This window comes from Dermacentor andersoni, chromosome 2 (assembly GCF_023375885.2).
Source record: "Dermacentor andersoni chromosome 2, qqDerAnde1_hic_scaffold, whole genome shotgun sequence".
Taxonomy (NCBI): Eukaryota; Metazoa; Arthropoda; class Arachnida; order Ixodida; family Ixodidae; genus Dermacentor; species Dermacentor andersoni.
Genome location: NC_092815.1, coordinates 87,204,508 through 87,220,652, shown reverse-complemented (window position 1 = coordinate 87,220,652; position 16,145 = coordinate 87,204,508). Strand labels below are relative to the sequence as shown.

General features: G+C 50.3%; 1 protein-coding gene across 4 annotated transcripts in view; it reads left to right on the top strand.

The window, feature by feature from the left end:
• Nucleotides 1-16,145, top strand: part of SNF4Agamma (SNF4/AMP-activated protein kinase gamma subunit) — a 398,387-nt gene that overhangs the window by 1,090 nt on the left and 381,152 nt on the right. The window contains exon 1 of one of the 4 annotated variants that reach the window (XM_050188573.3): nt 1,844-2,043. The exons of the other annotated variants lie outside the window; for them this stretch is intronic. The gene's annotated coding sequence lies outside the window, so the exon portion shown is untranslated. Of the gene's footprint in view, nt 1-1,843; nt 2,044-16,145 lie in introns of those variants that run through there. 4 annotated transcript variants of the gene reach the window in all.

The window sequence follows — 16,145 nt, the reverse complement described above, 5'->3', positions numbered from 1 at the left end:
CTTTAAGTAGTAGAGGTAAATAATTTGCCGCGCTTACTAAATGAATTTTATATATTGTGCATAGACATTTCGTTAGTTAAACAATCTGATTTGGCGGCACTATTCGCTGTGTAAATTACTTCTGTTTGTACAAATTGTTCTTGAGTGCTTTTTGTCAAGGTACTTCTATGTGGCATACTGGTTTTTTTTTGTTATTACCATTGCTTTTTTGTTGACAAATTTCACAGCATATGTACCTTATAGATTTCACTTATTTGTCAATGTACACCTGTCAGCCGTGTTTTCTATATGTGCTGACATGCTACACCAAATTTATGCCTTTACTGTCTTTTCTTTTTACTATTAGTTTTCTTTATTGAATGCTTTGCTGACCTGTCGCTGTCATGTGTTGTCAGAGGGTTGAGAGTATTCAAACCGTCTCTTTGCGGCATTTTCCCTCACCCTCCTCCATTTTCAGTGGGAAATAAAGCTTCATTCATTAATTCATTCAAAGGTGCGCATGATAGTGGCACAGCTATTATCGGTTCTTACTCGTTGGCAGTAACGAAATCAATGTCAACACTTCTTAAAATAACCATCCTCTCAGAAACACACGGAACTACAAAGGATGCGCATTCCGTTCAAGGATGCAGTTTCACTCCTGTACTGTTATAAAAAAAGACAGGAAAGAAATAACAATTCAGAACCGTTTATTCGGCACATATCTTCTTTTCTTTTAATATCCAATTTGCGGAAAACGCAGTTTGGTTTCTTTATGTGTTTGCGTTTATTTGAGGCGTATATACGTATCTGAGTTCCCTGCGCCCGCGGTGTTTCGGATAAAAGGGTATCATACCACAGGCATTCCTACAGAGCAGCGGATGCGAAAATACGAAATCGCTGTTATAGTCTCAAGACTTGTGAAAGTACGTGCCAGAGGGTCTCGTTACGATAAAATGCGCGTAAAAGAATCAAGTCTGTGACACGTGATTCTGTGAGCTGAATGAGGCGACTGAATAAACGTGATTAATCGTCTTCATCGCTGTTGCCCGTATATTCACCATATTGAACATTAAGCAATAAGAATCGGGAACGTAGCTGATCATGTTTTACTAGGATTAGGACCGACATTAACAACGTTTAATAGCAACGACCAAGTTAGTGTATTTGCATTTCGCATTTGCTCTGACAGCCGGACAAAACAATATCGCGCATTTGCTTGCTATTTTTGCACGCAAGAGTAATGCGCGAGTACTTAGGAATGAGAAATCGAATACCTGCAGCGTAATGGGGAAAGACGCGGCGTTTTTGTGGTCATCGCCTTTTCCTCTGTTACCAAATGCCGAGGAGTGCTAAATGTCTCTGCATAGCAAAATTGAAGACAATAATTCATTCGCAGAGCTGAGCGCTGTTCGACGGCAGTGATGATGTCTGACACATCCTTCTATCATTATCGGCACGGCTTGCGCTCAGCGTATTATATTTAGTCTGCTAGATCTATGTATAATTCAAATGGCGTGCCCAGTGTGCCCTCGCTGCGTAAGTGTCAGTGAGGAAGTTCAGTGCTCCTGTAAAGTATCGTCTGCTGCGCTTCGCAAAATACGAAATGAAATTCGTCTGCTCGCTTCTGGTCCGGCCGTTGGGTAAAGAAGTGCACGATGTTTTCTCCAATTTTGAGATCGAGTGCTCCTAAAAGGGCCGTTCGTTCAGTATTAACCGGTCGATTGGCGCACTTGAAAACAGGCTTCGCGATGCACGGCCCTCGCGCGCGGCGTGGAGCGCGTCCGAGCGGCCGTGTTGTGTTAAAGGGGCGTGCTCTGGTCACGTGATGATGAACCGGCTGCGCGCGCCGCCGCGCCGGTTTCGTAGCCGCATGGCCGTGTTTGTGTAGGCGAGCAAGACGAGGCAAGTTAGCGCTGCATCGAAGTGTCGCTCTTGGTGTGTGTTTTTCCGATTGTTGCATCCGGAGGATAATTCAGCTCCGTCGCCTGAGTGCATTTGTCGCCGCGTGACGCCGCGAGAACTTCCCCCAGAGCGGCCGACGCAGCGAGGCACGAGAAACAGGCGAGTTGGTCTTTCTCCGCCCTCCTTTTAGGTAGTGCATGGCTGTGTTTCAACATGCATCGTGAATTTTGAGGGGTACGGCGGTCCGTCAGCTTAGCCGTGCCAGCGGTGTGTAGACTGTCGAAGCGGCGTTCGTCGTTTCCGTGGGGATGCCAAGGCCAGCAGAGGCGGCGTCGCGGGTGTCACGGCCGCGAACGCAGGGCAAGGTTAAGGTCAGCGGAGCACATGTTTTCCAAGCGACGAAGCGCACGACAAACGGGGGAGTTCGGGCTCCAACCACGTCGTGCCGAAGCGCTGCCGTCGCCGAGGGCAGAACGAGCCTCTCTTTCGTTTTTAGGCCGTATCGGCGACGTGCTTATTTTCGCTTCAGGGTGTGCATTTTAAGTTTCCAGCGTTGTTGTTGCTGCAACTCACGCGGCACGCCAAGCCGCGCTGTCAGGAAGAGCTTGGCAGCCGCGACAACAACCCGGCGCTCTCTCTCAAGCGCGCGTGAGTGTGTTGTTGTGGCTTCCGGGGCGCGAAGAGAGGTGGGAGAATTCCGCCGCGCCCCATAGTCTGTGCGCGCACTCTGGCGCACCCATTCTTCTCGCCCCGTGCGGCCCGAAAATATTGATCCGGACACAGCCGAATCTGTCAGCCCGATGCGAGGAGCCGAGAGCGCGCTGCGCATTGTTTTTGCTGCGGGGGACGCGGAACAGCGTGCCAATCGAGCCCGTCGGCGTCGTGTCCTACGCGCTTGCGGGCGAGCGAGCGAGCGTTGTCCACGCGCTACCGGCCTGTTTTTGTCACGCCAGATGCATGCCTAGCTGTGCGTGGTCGCGGAAGCGTGACCGCCTACCCCGCTCGCGGTTTATTTGGCTCATTGAGTCCATGTGTGTGGGACGACCTTTCTCCTGCAACGATGATGCGTCTCGTGAAAGCGGGCTTTCCTTGTCCACTTGTCCTTTGGCTGGCGTCCAAGGAATATCGCATCGCTTCCGCTCACGAAGGGAACCAGCCCGTGGTCAAAGATGCGCTCTCCTTCTCCGCCGCCACTCGCTCATCGTCACCGCAGCGCGATCGCGCCGACGTTTCTAAACGCGTGCTACGGATGTTTGGGTTCTTTACGTATGCGTGCTTTGGCGGTAGGGAGGATGAAGGGCCACATGTAGTTACCACTTTCCGGCGTCGAGTCAGCACGACGCGCCGAATGTGACCACCCTCCGCTGTTTTGCATACTTTTCGCACTCTCGATCAGTAGCACTATGTTTTCCACACCTTGGCAGAATGCTGCCCTCGACACATGACCGTTCGTATCGCCAGCGACGCGATTTGCTGCAGAGCCGCTGCATTGTGGCGTCGTAGCTTCATGTCTCGACCGTGATAATGCAGCATGCCAGGCTCTGAGCGCGCTCGCGTCCTGCGGCTGTTTGGCGAGGTTGATAATTATTAAATGCGCCACCGGCGCTGCCTTTCCGTTATAGAGTTGTTGCATTGCGGCGTGCATTCTACGGTTTCGAAACTGGGTTGATTGAGAAAGGAACGGTGTCAGCCCCCGAGGCGGCAATTATGTTGCTTTGAACCGGTTGCGTGATAGTACCGGCGTTGCTATCCAGACATCCTGGCTTTGACCTGTCCACAGCGCCGTCTCCATACCATGTCGCATCAGAGCGCGTATGATACATGTTATAAAATCAGTCTGTGTTCACCTTTGTGTACTTGTGGTCTGTACAGCCGTGCTCAACGCCGTGGTAAAATGGTGAAAAGCTTACCTCGAAGGCAAAATAGCAAAAAAAAAAGGGGGGGGGGGCAATAAAGACAGAATACATAGATAATAAGACTTTGAAGAACAGCTGTACCACGCATGGCTGTCGTCGTTTTTTTATTTAAAGCCTTTATATATATACTCCGGGAAGTTGCGCTTAGTAAATTCAAGATTTTCTGATATCGACTTTCATTTGTCCTCCCGTAAACAAGCGCGCAACTTCGCTTATCGCAATACCGACAGATTAATCGCGCGAGTTTCATTACACTTGCAGTCCGTTATGTCTCCTAATGATCGGCAGCCTTATAACGAATTTTCCATCCCTTTGAAACCCGGCACCTTGACATCGTGTAAAGTTGACTGATGAAATTTGAAAATTTGCATGATTGAGTTGGCTGAAGCGAGACAGGAATAACTTGAAAGTCGCTAAGTGAGACCGCCGCATTTCAGCGCGTATGCGCTATAGGGTCGCCTAACCGATTAACCATCACTAACTTAACGTGTTTGCGAAACTTTTCACTTTTCTTATGTGTGGTTGCGCATAGCTCATAGGAAAACTCAGACTTACTGCGCTGTGCTTCCTGTACCCATCGATCACTAATTCTCTCCTGACAGGCAGACGTCAGTCAGAGAAGAGAGATTGCTGCTACACCGTGTGACCGAGTCGATTGTTAACCGTTGGCCTGGTCAATGTCCGAGGTTTCTTTGACTAAGCGCGTACGTAACCAGACAAACGTTCGTAAAATTCGTCGCCTTAGGCTAACATCTGAATGACGTTTTTGAGGTCACTGCGGCATTGTTAGAGAGATCCACACGGCGTGGAAGCAGAGCTGTAAGAAAGATGTGCGCGTGGTTAGTGTTAGGAAGACGGCTATCACTGTCATCGTCAAGCACACCGGGGGTGAACGCGACGAACGTTGCTGACGTTCGCTGCATTTACGGCAACAGATCGACGGCAACCGAAAGACCAACGATGTTGCGACTTATTTGCAACATCACCGAATTATTTCGTCGTCTTGTGGAGAGTGACAGTGAGCTCACCGTCACGGAGGCTGAGTTGCGCGATTCTGCTTCCACGTCGGACCTTTTTTTCGAGCATGTGTTATTCGTGGTCACGCGCACCGCTCGCCTACACCATCTACTTGATCCTGAGCCACCCAACGTCTATAGAGAAGTCACGGAAGCCTTCTATAGATATGGACTGAATGCTTGTCGCGGTGTTTGTGCTTAATGCTATCTTCGTCTCCGATTGATTATGGCGCTTTGTGTATGAGCGCCTTGTACTCGCAAGAGAAACGGTAAATGACTGATTCTTATGGACAACCGGCCATTTCCCGGAAGAGTTATTTTGGGTTCGTTGTAAACACGCCCTGCTCGTTAAGCGATTGAGATCGAGTGTTGTGGATTTTCGGGAAAACGAATACAAATAAAATAAAATAATAAAAGCGAGCGCTGTATGCCACTCCTAAAAAGTGTTTCCAGATTGTCTTTTTCTTTTTAAGCTTGTTGTCTGGTCATGCGCCAAAGCTTTTTTCGTCGTAATAGAAATCATTGATTGTTTCCTTTTACGGTTGCTCCCTCTCTTCTCACCCCAACGCTGAGTGGCTCGGAAGTGCGAGAATGGAATACGGGACACACAGTTATTCCTATGGGAGGATTTGTCAGCGGTTTCTATTTGCTCTTAGAGAACTATTGGACGACAAATAAATAAATAAATAAATAAATAAATAAACAGTGCCGAATTGTTAAGGTAAACACTATTTCAGTAGCGTAGCTTTTTGTGCGCGCCCTGTGGCGGGCGCTTTCGTCACCCTGTTGCCGCCGCGACAGCTCTGGAGGTGGGCCAAGAGCCACTTGGAGGGAATGTGCCGACGTGCTGTGGACTTTGGAAAGTTTTGTCTTTCTATCGAAAAAGTTGGAGGCCTGACACTTTGCGGAGCGAGAGAGAGAGAAGGAGATTCTTGAAGATGGGAAGGAACGTTGGGGTAAAGTGCAGCGCAGTAACTGTCTCTCAGCAGAGGACACCTCAACCGCGCTGCACAGGGGGTAGGGAATGAAAGTAGGGGGAGATTGCGGAGCGATGAGGAAGGAGCGCGCACGAACTTGGGGGAGGGCACCCGGCTTGAGCTTCTGCATGTGGAGTCGCTCGCCACTGCTTGAGCGTGCTCTCGCTGCGAGTGGCAGGGGCGCGGACACGTCGCCGGTTTCTCGTGGACCTGCAGGTTCGATTTCGCGTGACCGCTGGGAAAGCCTCGTTTCAGTTGCTCTTTACCTCCCCATCAGGTGGCGAGGGGAAGCTTCCTTCGCGCACTCCTCGGATATAAATACTTACTGCGTCGGATGTCTGCGGTTCGATGATTCGGAAAACTAGAATCGTCACTTCGGCACGACGTTTCCCGTCGTCACCGAGACTACGCTGACGCGACAGAGCGAAGGTGAGCGGATGCTGACCGGCAACACGGTGCCCCGTTTGTCCACCGTTGGAAAGTCCAGTGTAGTGTACCCGTGTATCTAGAAGCGGTAGGTGTCACATTGTTCAAACGTAGGATGGATGTGAAGGAAAGAGTGCTGTGGCATGTACCATATACATGATATAAGGCTACCTGCGATGTGGCTGGCGTCTGGGGAACCAAATGAAAGTCTGATGAAACCGCGTGCAGGCCTTTTAGTTGCCCATATATGTGCGAACGATCTGCTTAAAGGTTAACAGTCGCCTGAGTCCGCGGCAGTTGAGTTGAGTGGTTGTAGGATACTGGCGGGATTAGCCTTGCAGTTTCTGCCGCCAATTGCTCCACCGTAGTGACACTTGAATTAAATAAATCACATAAATCATACACAGACCCCACAATTACAAATGGTCACTCCTAAGGCCACCATGCGGAGGCCAAATCCGTGTCCTGCAGGTAATTTAAAAGAAGTACTACCACGTCCCTATATATGCTCCGAACCAAGCCAGGAAAAGAAGGGGAGACTGCTGATTCCGCTCAATGAGAACGCGCTGTAGCTCGCATAATTAAGGTGACCGAGCCGTTCCTTTAATCTCGGCGCTTGCATTCGACACATTGCGCAATGTGGCGTTCAGCCCCTGTGCTAGTTGCGCAACTAAGCGCTTTTCCAAACAACGGCGCAATCAAAACGAGCTCCGTACGCTCCACGAGCGCAAGCGTCTCTCGCTGCAGCTCCAAATCACCGAGCAAACACGTGGCGCACTATAGTGCAAAAGCGACCGAGCGTTGCTCGTGGCAGAAAAGTTCTCGCATTTTTTTTCCCTTGTGAATGTGCACTGCACTGTTTGCTGTGCACGATTTGCCGCTGCCTTGGTAATTTCTGTGGGTTAAGTCTTCGGCTCTGTATATATTGCAGCCGACGAACACCGGGAGAGTTCGATCTACCCGCGGCCTTGAAGGCGGTGCCGAATGGCGCGCTCCTATGTAATGCAACGCCTCCGATCACATATCTCCGAGCTCCCGTTTGCGGTGGGGCGGATTCCCCGCGTTGTTGTTGCGGGCGGTTGCCGCGCCGTGTCGGGCAGGTGCGCGCGCTGCTGCCGGTGCGGGGAAACCGCGCGCGCTTCCCGGATGCGCCGTCTCCTGTGCGAAGTCGAGCCGCGGCAGATGGGGCGCAGAACGGGGGATGCCGCCTGCTCTCCTGCAGCAGCTGCCCGTGCAGCGTGTCCTTGGCCACCGCATGCACCGAACGCGCACACATACGTGACGCCTCGCGCGTCACCGCCGTCGTCGCCTGTGTGGCGTCGCAACGCGCCGGTCCCGCAGACGGGGCTGGCCCCTGCCGTGCCACCAGCGGTGCTGCACGCGGTTCAACCCGCGACAGCGCTAAGGGCCCCGTGTCGCAGAAAAACGGGGCGTCGGCGACCCGCGTCGACCGTTGCTTCGACAAAAATCATTCCGAACCGTGCAAACCCAGCCACGCAGACCTTCCGTCTAGCGCAAAGAAGTTACTAATTGAACTAATTGAAGTTCGCCCAATAGTTAAATTTGTAACTCAGTTTCGACACTGTGTCGTTCTTCACTGTTACTCCCCACGTGGCAATATAATCATACTACAAAATAGTGTCGGCCAGTTCTTTCTGAACAGTGAGCGACGCAACCGGTGGACGTGCTTCGTCAGCCGCAGCTGATAAACGAGCTGCCCGTGTAGAGGCTCGATCAGCGTCGTCGCGAATTCAAAACACCTAAACAACCGCGCTCATAATTCGCGTTAGGTAGTACCGTAATCGTAGGTGAATATTTTGCCCTGATATTTTTCCTTCACTGCTAACGTACTACCACTGAAATATAAAGTCTGCCATTTAGTTTGCATAAGGTAGAACTCACAATCATTTAAACAAGATGAACTCAGCAGAACAAGATGAACTCAGCAGCTGTGGCAGTCTTTTCTTTATCACAATAAATCGATTTTGTTTTCCTTATTGTAACACCGCCAGCTCATGCCTATCTCTCACGGGGAGTTTGTGCCATTGTTGATGGAAATCATCATAAATATGTGCTGCCCATCACACGTCCGAGCGTGACCATATATAATCACGCTCAGACGCAGTAACGAGGGTTTTGAAAGGTTTCGCCGTATAGGCATTGTAAGAGTAGGGATCGGGCATGAAATAATTGGTAGCTGGCCCACGTCGTCCGACTCATCCACGCTGAGGGCGTTGTTGAAGGGAGGGACTTGTTCTCATCGAGAACGAGGAATATGGGATTTATTTACAATATCTGCATGAAGAGTGGAGAACGTTACATTTCATCAGTCTAGCACGACTGAAAGAGAAAGCACACCAAGCAGCTGTAAACGGCTGCTTAAAAACACTCTGTCCTCTCTAGATCCCTAGATGAGGGAAAACTGCCGTTCAACCTTCGACCAATGGGAGCGTCCAGTGTCATCGTCTTGCGTTTGAGTCATGCCTTTGAGAAGGAGGGTTCACACACTCACTTCCGCACTTTGGTTTCACTGAAAACACCGAGGTGAGAGGGTTCTCGTAGACAGAGGTCTTGACCCAAGCAGGCGTCTCTTGATCCCAGAGCTGACCCCGCAGTCAGTAGCCACCTCGTCTGTCCATTGGCTGTGACGACTTCTGGGGCCCGTGAGAAAGCACCGCGAAACATCCTTTTCCAGGAGTTCTCTTGCTCCAAGCAAACCGTGAAGGCGACAGCTAATCAACTAACAATACTCGGCCCGCCGAACGTGGCTAGACATGCCGGCGCCGTTGGTTGCTGTTGAGGAGGCGCATTGTTGTCTTTACTTGGCAAGTCGTCGCAGCGGGCCGGGAAAATTTTGCAGGTCGGTACTCCTGCAGGCCGATCGTAACAGTACACATGGAGCGTCATTCAGCCCATGGTCACATCGTGCGTGTGTGTGTACGGGGACGCGGCGCCGAAATTGCGCGCAGAGGACTTCTGTGTGTTGTGGTGCTCAGTCATCGTACTGACAAGTTTGTAATTTTACTGGGTCATCCTGGGGGCGCCACTCAGTGGTCAATACGCTATCCAAATGGCTGCGCCATGTTGAGTAGCCGTTTTTCGGTCATAAGCAGACGCTATTCACCAGAGAGATGGAGACGGCTAAATGAAAGGCAAGAAGGTTAAGCAGGACTGAGCCTGGTTGGCTACCCTCCACTGGGGGAAGCCAAATTACCAGTTGGCTTGAGGGGTCTTGTGAGGTGGGGGTTCGTTGTATAGCTGCAAAGGTATGGGAAGCCACCAAAGAGAATGCTATTCCGGAATCTTGATTAGAAGCTAAAAGAGGGAATCAAAGAAAAGAGGGGAACGAAAATAACGAGACTATTAGCGGAACTCTAGTCTATAGACGGGAGGAATAATGCTGAACCACTGCGTGTCGTTCCGTGTGTTCGCGCTCTCTCTTGCAAGTCCCAACGCGAGGAACCGGGGTTCACTCGATCGCAAGAACGCAGCGAACTAATCTGGTACCGCGCCGTCACAGCCCAGTTGACACGTCGCCTGAGGAAAGGCGGAAGAGACGCTTGTCTGTGAAGGGAGCTACGCCAAAGGTATATATAGGGCCGCCGAGTTCAAATAACGGTGCCGCCGCAGCCGCTTTTGTTGTACACGCTACAGGCTGTCGTTGAGGCTTGCCCTCGCACAGATCATTGTTCAGACAAGGTCGCCGACACGCCCGAGGCGCTTTGGCAGGCCGCGACACGAGGACTGTGTTTTCGTGAACGAAGAACTCTAGTCTGAGCGGGCACTGAGCTGGAGACTGATCATTGTATAACGTCACCGAGTACAAGCCGACTAAGAGATAAAGCACTTGGCTGTGCATACTTTCTTGCGTAAAAGAAAGAAAAAAGAAAAAAAGAAAAGGAAGATATACGGCGCGAGAAAGAGTGAAGCTGTGTTCGGTGGTCTGCGCGAAATAATTATTTTCTTTCATCACTCGCTTCTTACATTTTTTCCCCTTCATTTCACCATTCCGTGGAAATGGCAGAAACCGCACATACTACGCAATCGCATTGTGCTGTGACATTTAGTTCTCCAGTGAGCAGGCTTGAGCAAGTTAGTAACACACGTTGGCTTAACCAAGGCTCAATCACATCGGCGACCTGAAGCGGTCGCACGACCATTTGCGACTGGCGAGCAAGAAGCGACTGAATGCGACCGATGCTCACACCGGCAAGGCCGGCTGAGCGCGACCTGCAAGTCGCATTCCCAGAGATCATCATTCTCAACGAGAATTCTATAGAGATTTGCGCAGTTCGCGCGCACTTCGCCGCTGGTCTCGCGTTCCGGCAACAGCCACTGATTTTGATTCGAGTAAAGAGCAAGACGTCGTCACTGTGCTGATGTGCTCTGCCGTGGTGCTAGCTGTGGCAGCGCGGAAGATTTCGAGGAAAAAGCGACGCTAGTTCGTGCACCCGTGCCTCCGTTCGCGATACGTGGCCGGCCACGCTATGTAGCCGCCTCCTGCCCGAACTCCGCGCGCATGACGACGAGTATTATCGAGAGTAATTTGTAATTTCTAGTTTGCCTTGCGTGGGAATCGGTGCATACTTTTCGTGCATTATATATGTTGAGCTTCCTGCGAGTGCTACCGCGTACATTCAACGCGTTGCTGGAACTGCTGCGTTGCTGCATCACGAGGCAAGACACCAGTTACATTCATGTAGTCTGCCATGGTGACGTGGACTTTGTACTTTGTGTGACGCAGTATAGGACGCTGGATGAAAACGCACGCTAACATAACTTGCGGCGCGCCGCTGATTGGTTTAGCAGTTTTGCGACCACCGTCGGGCGACTATAATATCGAACAGCGAAGCGACTGGCCCAAAATAGTCGCTCTTCGAAAAAAGCAACCATTTGCGATCAGTTGCGACTAACTTGGTCGCGCGACCGCTGTCAGTCGCCGGTTTGAATGAGCCTTTATGGAAGAAACCGAGAGCAGAAGACAGTTTGCAATGACGGAGGTGGTTTCTAGCGTTGAGAAAGTCACAGTGAAATAATTCGACATACAACCGCGGTTCATTAACGATTGATTAGCCGTGGTGACGTGAATTAGCGAAGAAAATGAAACTTTGAAACGGTTTTCGCTACAGACATAGCGAAAGAATGAATAAATACGCGAGCTCCATGCGACAGGTTATTATTTTTTTTTCATCCGCGCTCGCTGTGTGCGCGGAACGGAGCGCCTGGGTATCCGAAGCAGTGATCGAGATGTAACCGGTTTGCGCGCGCGCGTGTGTGTTGCCACAGCGGTGACCGCCCACCGACTGCTCCTGTGCGCGCCATAAACGGACATTTACCGCGCTTTCTCGAGTATAACCATCACGAGAACCTAAGCGGCTCATTTATTCTCAACGCGGAAGATCCCGGAATGAACCAAAGGTGCGCACAGAAGTATAGACTGCGCAGCTGTTCGAACGTGCGTCAAGACAGTGTTTTATAAACATTCAGTTAGTTTGCCACTGGAATCGGTGATGCATTTAGGAATGGAGGGTTTGACTAACCTAGCAGGAGCTGTGACGCTACTTCAACGCTTCAAGGTTGCCGCAGCAAAGCTACTACCTGGGATAATAAAAGCAGCAAAGCATAGAAGAATACATATAACTGTGAGCAGAAAAACAGTCACAATATTTGTACAGCCAGCCTACGTAGTACTGTAAGATTTGTCGGACGGTCCTACCGCTGTCGACCAGATGTAAGAGTCGTCGGACTACCTCGCCGCTGCCACCATTTGAAGGAGATGAAGGTCGTAGACAGGAACTCGGTGAACAGGATTTATTTACATGTTAACAGTTTAAGCAGGATACATTGGCAGACTAGCGCGACTCCCATATGGAGCCCGCAAAACTAACATATAGCAAACAGTTTACGAGCACACAGCTCACTAGTACATTTCTAGTATGACAGAGCACTCAGCTCCCGACAACGAGCACGGCACGAGCACACTCTAGCAGCCGGCAAACGCTGCTTATAAGCTCTCCGCTTGACGTCATAGTTCGACGTCATCGTTCGGCGTGGACGGAGCACGAATGGTCGGGAATGTTCGTCCAATCATTGTAAACTTGCCGCCGCCCCGCACTATGACTCACACACACTAATGCACACAAGTTCGAGCCCATACACACAAAGGCTCCGGAGTCGACGACCGAGGGCTTCGTAGAACTGTGCTCCGTCTCGGGTGGCGCGGCGGAGTACCACATTCCTGAGCTGACCGCGCGCCACGTGGCTGCCGGTCATCCGCAGTTCTCGGTACCGCCCAGCTTTCAGTGCCGACGTCAGAGGGCTTCGTAGAACTGCTTTGTCCCGGGTGGCTCGGCCAAGTACCAATTTCCTGAGTTGATCGCGCGCCACGTGGCTGCCGGCCCTTCGCAGTTCTCCGAAGGGCGCCCCGTCTGGTGGGCTTGGAACACGTGCAGCGGGCTGAAAGCTGGCACGTTGCCACCCCGTACGACCATTCTTAACAGTACTCCATGGTACTGCTGTTGGCATAATTTGAAACGCGAGCGAGTCGAAACACAGGAGGCTGTTTTTTCGTTTGTGTTGGCCGGTGCGCGCGACATTGCCGTGCTTTGTCGTCGGCGTACGTGTCAACCTGTGAACTTTAGAATACGTAACATTATGCAGGAGGCGGGCAGGGAAAGTGGAGGGGTGCGGGGAGGAGGAGGCATGGGAAATAAAGCACGCATTTTTTTTTTTAAAGCTTTCCTGAGCACACGTCCTTTCAGGAATACATACGCAGTTTTGTAGCGAGGATTTTACTTTACGCGCAGAAAACCGAGCAGCAACAAATAATAACAGCAAATAATGACAAACGGCAAACTGTTTATATAGATCAGCGACTTTTTCCGCGGCCTCGCTGTTGCAAATTTCACCTGCTTCAAAAAAAGAACTTGGCAAAGCAAGTGTGCCTCTTGCGTCCTTTCGCCATTAGAAGACTTCAAACTGAAAGTACACATACCGACGTGCGAACATTTTCGCAGACAAAATTAACTTTTAGTAAAAGTTGACGCAACCTTCGTAATATTGTAAAACAGGCCGCGATTCGTAAGCTTTACGAAAAATTCGGGAGAGCTGGCAGGTATGCATCAGTCGCATATATTTTTGGGTCTAAATGATGCTCGGCGGCTAGTTACGAAACTTTGATAGTAGCCTCGCTTAAGACATGTTCCAATTTGCATTTTCCCGGTGCGCATTTCTGTTTACGCCGACGGTATAAGGGACGCAAATATAAAAGGGGAGCCTCGCTGGCGAACGTAGAACGGCAGAGGAATTTGTTATGCATGAGATGCCGATTGCGACAGAGCGACTCAAGCGGCCCCCGATCGACGCACGTCGTCACGCCGTGGTTGAGGGACTGTGTAAATTAATGTCGTAATTGGCAAGCTGCGATATGCCTAGCTGACCGTATTCCCTTTTCCTTACGGTTTAGCAGAATGGTGTCGTTGATATTTAAAAACAGCAGCACAAGTGGCGGCCAACGACTTTGATTCAAGTTATGCGTTTTATTCGAGTTCCTGTGAAAGAAAATTAAACTTTCTTTTTGTGACTTCATAACGTAGTGTCCTTGTTTGATTCGAATGCAAGCACACACTTGCCGCTGCAAATGCACGCACACATGCAAGCACGAAATTGCCGCTGCCGTTCGCCACTGCGAAATTATCTTGCTGGTAGTAGCTGCCTACTTCGCCCCTACCGCACTCACGAAAGACGTCGTGCACTTCCTGCAACTCGCATTAACCGTCCATCGATCCACACCGATGTTAGTAGTGGGGGACTTTAATGTTGACATAAAGACAAACAGCAATTTCCTAACACTTATGCGGGAGAACATCCCGTTCCTCTCGCTCGTAACGCGTCCCACGGCTGTGACAACCTCGCGAGGCACTTGTATAGATCTCGTCTTTGAGAATCAAGCATTGGTGTACCAAGTCGAACATATATCAGTCTATTTCTCCGACCACAAAGCTTCCTTCATGACTGTCAAGAACTGTTAGTGGAGTCTTTGTTAAAGGAATACGTGTGAAAAATAAAAAAAAATTCTGTGATAGCGCATACATGTGTTGCTCGATTTCTTTGCCTCAATCTATCGAAAAGGTGAAACAGCTTATTTGCTGCGCTCAAATTTCGCATTAGGAAGTAACGTAATCGTCGGTAATTTTTTGTCGACTTCTTTTGTCCGGCAAGCACGATGAAGATATGGCAAACGCTACGAAAATCTGACGCAGTATCCTAGTAGCTATTGGCGTTAAAAAAATAATAAGTTGGGGATCACGGTTAAACTTGAAAAAAGGTGGTATACGCATGCTCGACTTCACGACCGCATCGCGAACGTGCTGCAGTGCTGGGAAAAGAGGAAGGTCGCGGGGATTAGCTCTTTCCTAGGAAAGCCTTCTGTGTCGGGTATCATCAGTCGATATGAAGAAGTCCAGATGCTGGGTGAAATGAAGGCAAGCCCCACCGGCGGTGGTGGCCGTCGTCGTGGCGGGAGGCATAATTGATGTGTCAGACGCAAGACGCCAGCCATGGATAGGCGGACGCCCGGAGATTGCTCTGAAAGACGCTGGCTGCCCTTCGCTCGGCGCACAAAATCATTGTACGGGGGGCGACGTTCTCGGAGGTCAATCGCAAGCGATGAACCTGCTGATTATATTCTACTTAGTAACCCCTTCTCCATTGTATATGCGCATTGCCTTCAGTCCTTCTTTCTTTTATTTGCTCGGGAGCGATGACGTAATGTATTCATCTCGAATATTTTGCCGGGTGCATGTAGAACTGTATGGAAGTGGTTTAATCATGTTCTTACCGTCATATTTCGAGAAAGTTGATACTAATTTGTTCTATACCGTAGTGTGGCCACAGGCGGCAAAAAGCAAGTTCGAAGTGCGTTTTCAATACCGCGAGATGACATGAAAATTGAGGATGCAGCGTCAGCATGCCGATTCACCACACTGTTATATCTTTATCTTGCGTTTGGGCAGAGAAACGCGGTTTTCACCGTAACAAACTTGAAGAGGCGGTTGCTTTGCTGCGTACATAAGGGGGCAGATTTTGGCACGCAACAGTGATACTTAAACAAAAGTGGGCCTTTCACGTTCGTAAAGACTCGAAACGTAATCATGCCCCTGTGCGGTTTTGGTATCAAAAAGGGCCCCTCAGCAAGTCTGGCCATTTTGAGCTGACGAGCGCAGTGCATACAACGTGCGCTAACGGTCGTGTCTGCTGAGTATCACATATCCCTGCGCGCCGCGGAAAGAGTTTGAATGTCACACCAAACGGCCTTACCCTTCTCCTCGCGACCGCCGCGCTCCCAGCCGGAGAGTCGATGCATATTGCACAAGTGCGCCTATGTACATGGCAGTGCTGTTACGTCGCTCACACTGACATATGACTTGGAGAATTATTCACGTCAACAGCAGTTATTTGTTTGATCTGTTGCTTCGATAGACGAATTAAAGTTTAGAGAAATAGTAAGACCTACACACCGAATGTCTGCGCGTCTTTGTTATCGTACCATCATCATCATCATCATCATCATCATCATCATCATCATCATCATCAGCCTGGTTATGCCCACTGCAGGGCAAAGGCGCCTCTCCCATACTTCTCCAACTACCCCGGTCATGCTATCGTACCATAGCAAGAGCGATGTACTTCCGTTTCGTCTGCTTGTTCCCATGTCGTGCAGTCGCGCGCGCAGAGAGTGAAACTATGCCATTTTCTACCGCGTTCCAGCGCGCGATCATGCTCTGTGATCCGCTTGCGTCTGCTTCAATGTTCGTGCAGCGCTAACTTATACTGCTAGTTCGGTGTCTTCGTGCACAGCGCGCAAATTCGTGCGCTGCGCGAAACGAGACAAACGCAACAGCTCAAAAGCGAGAAAAAAGAGAAGG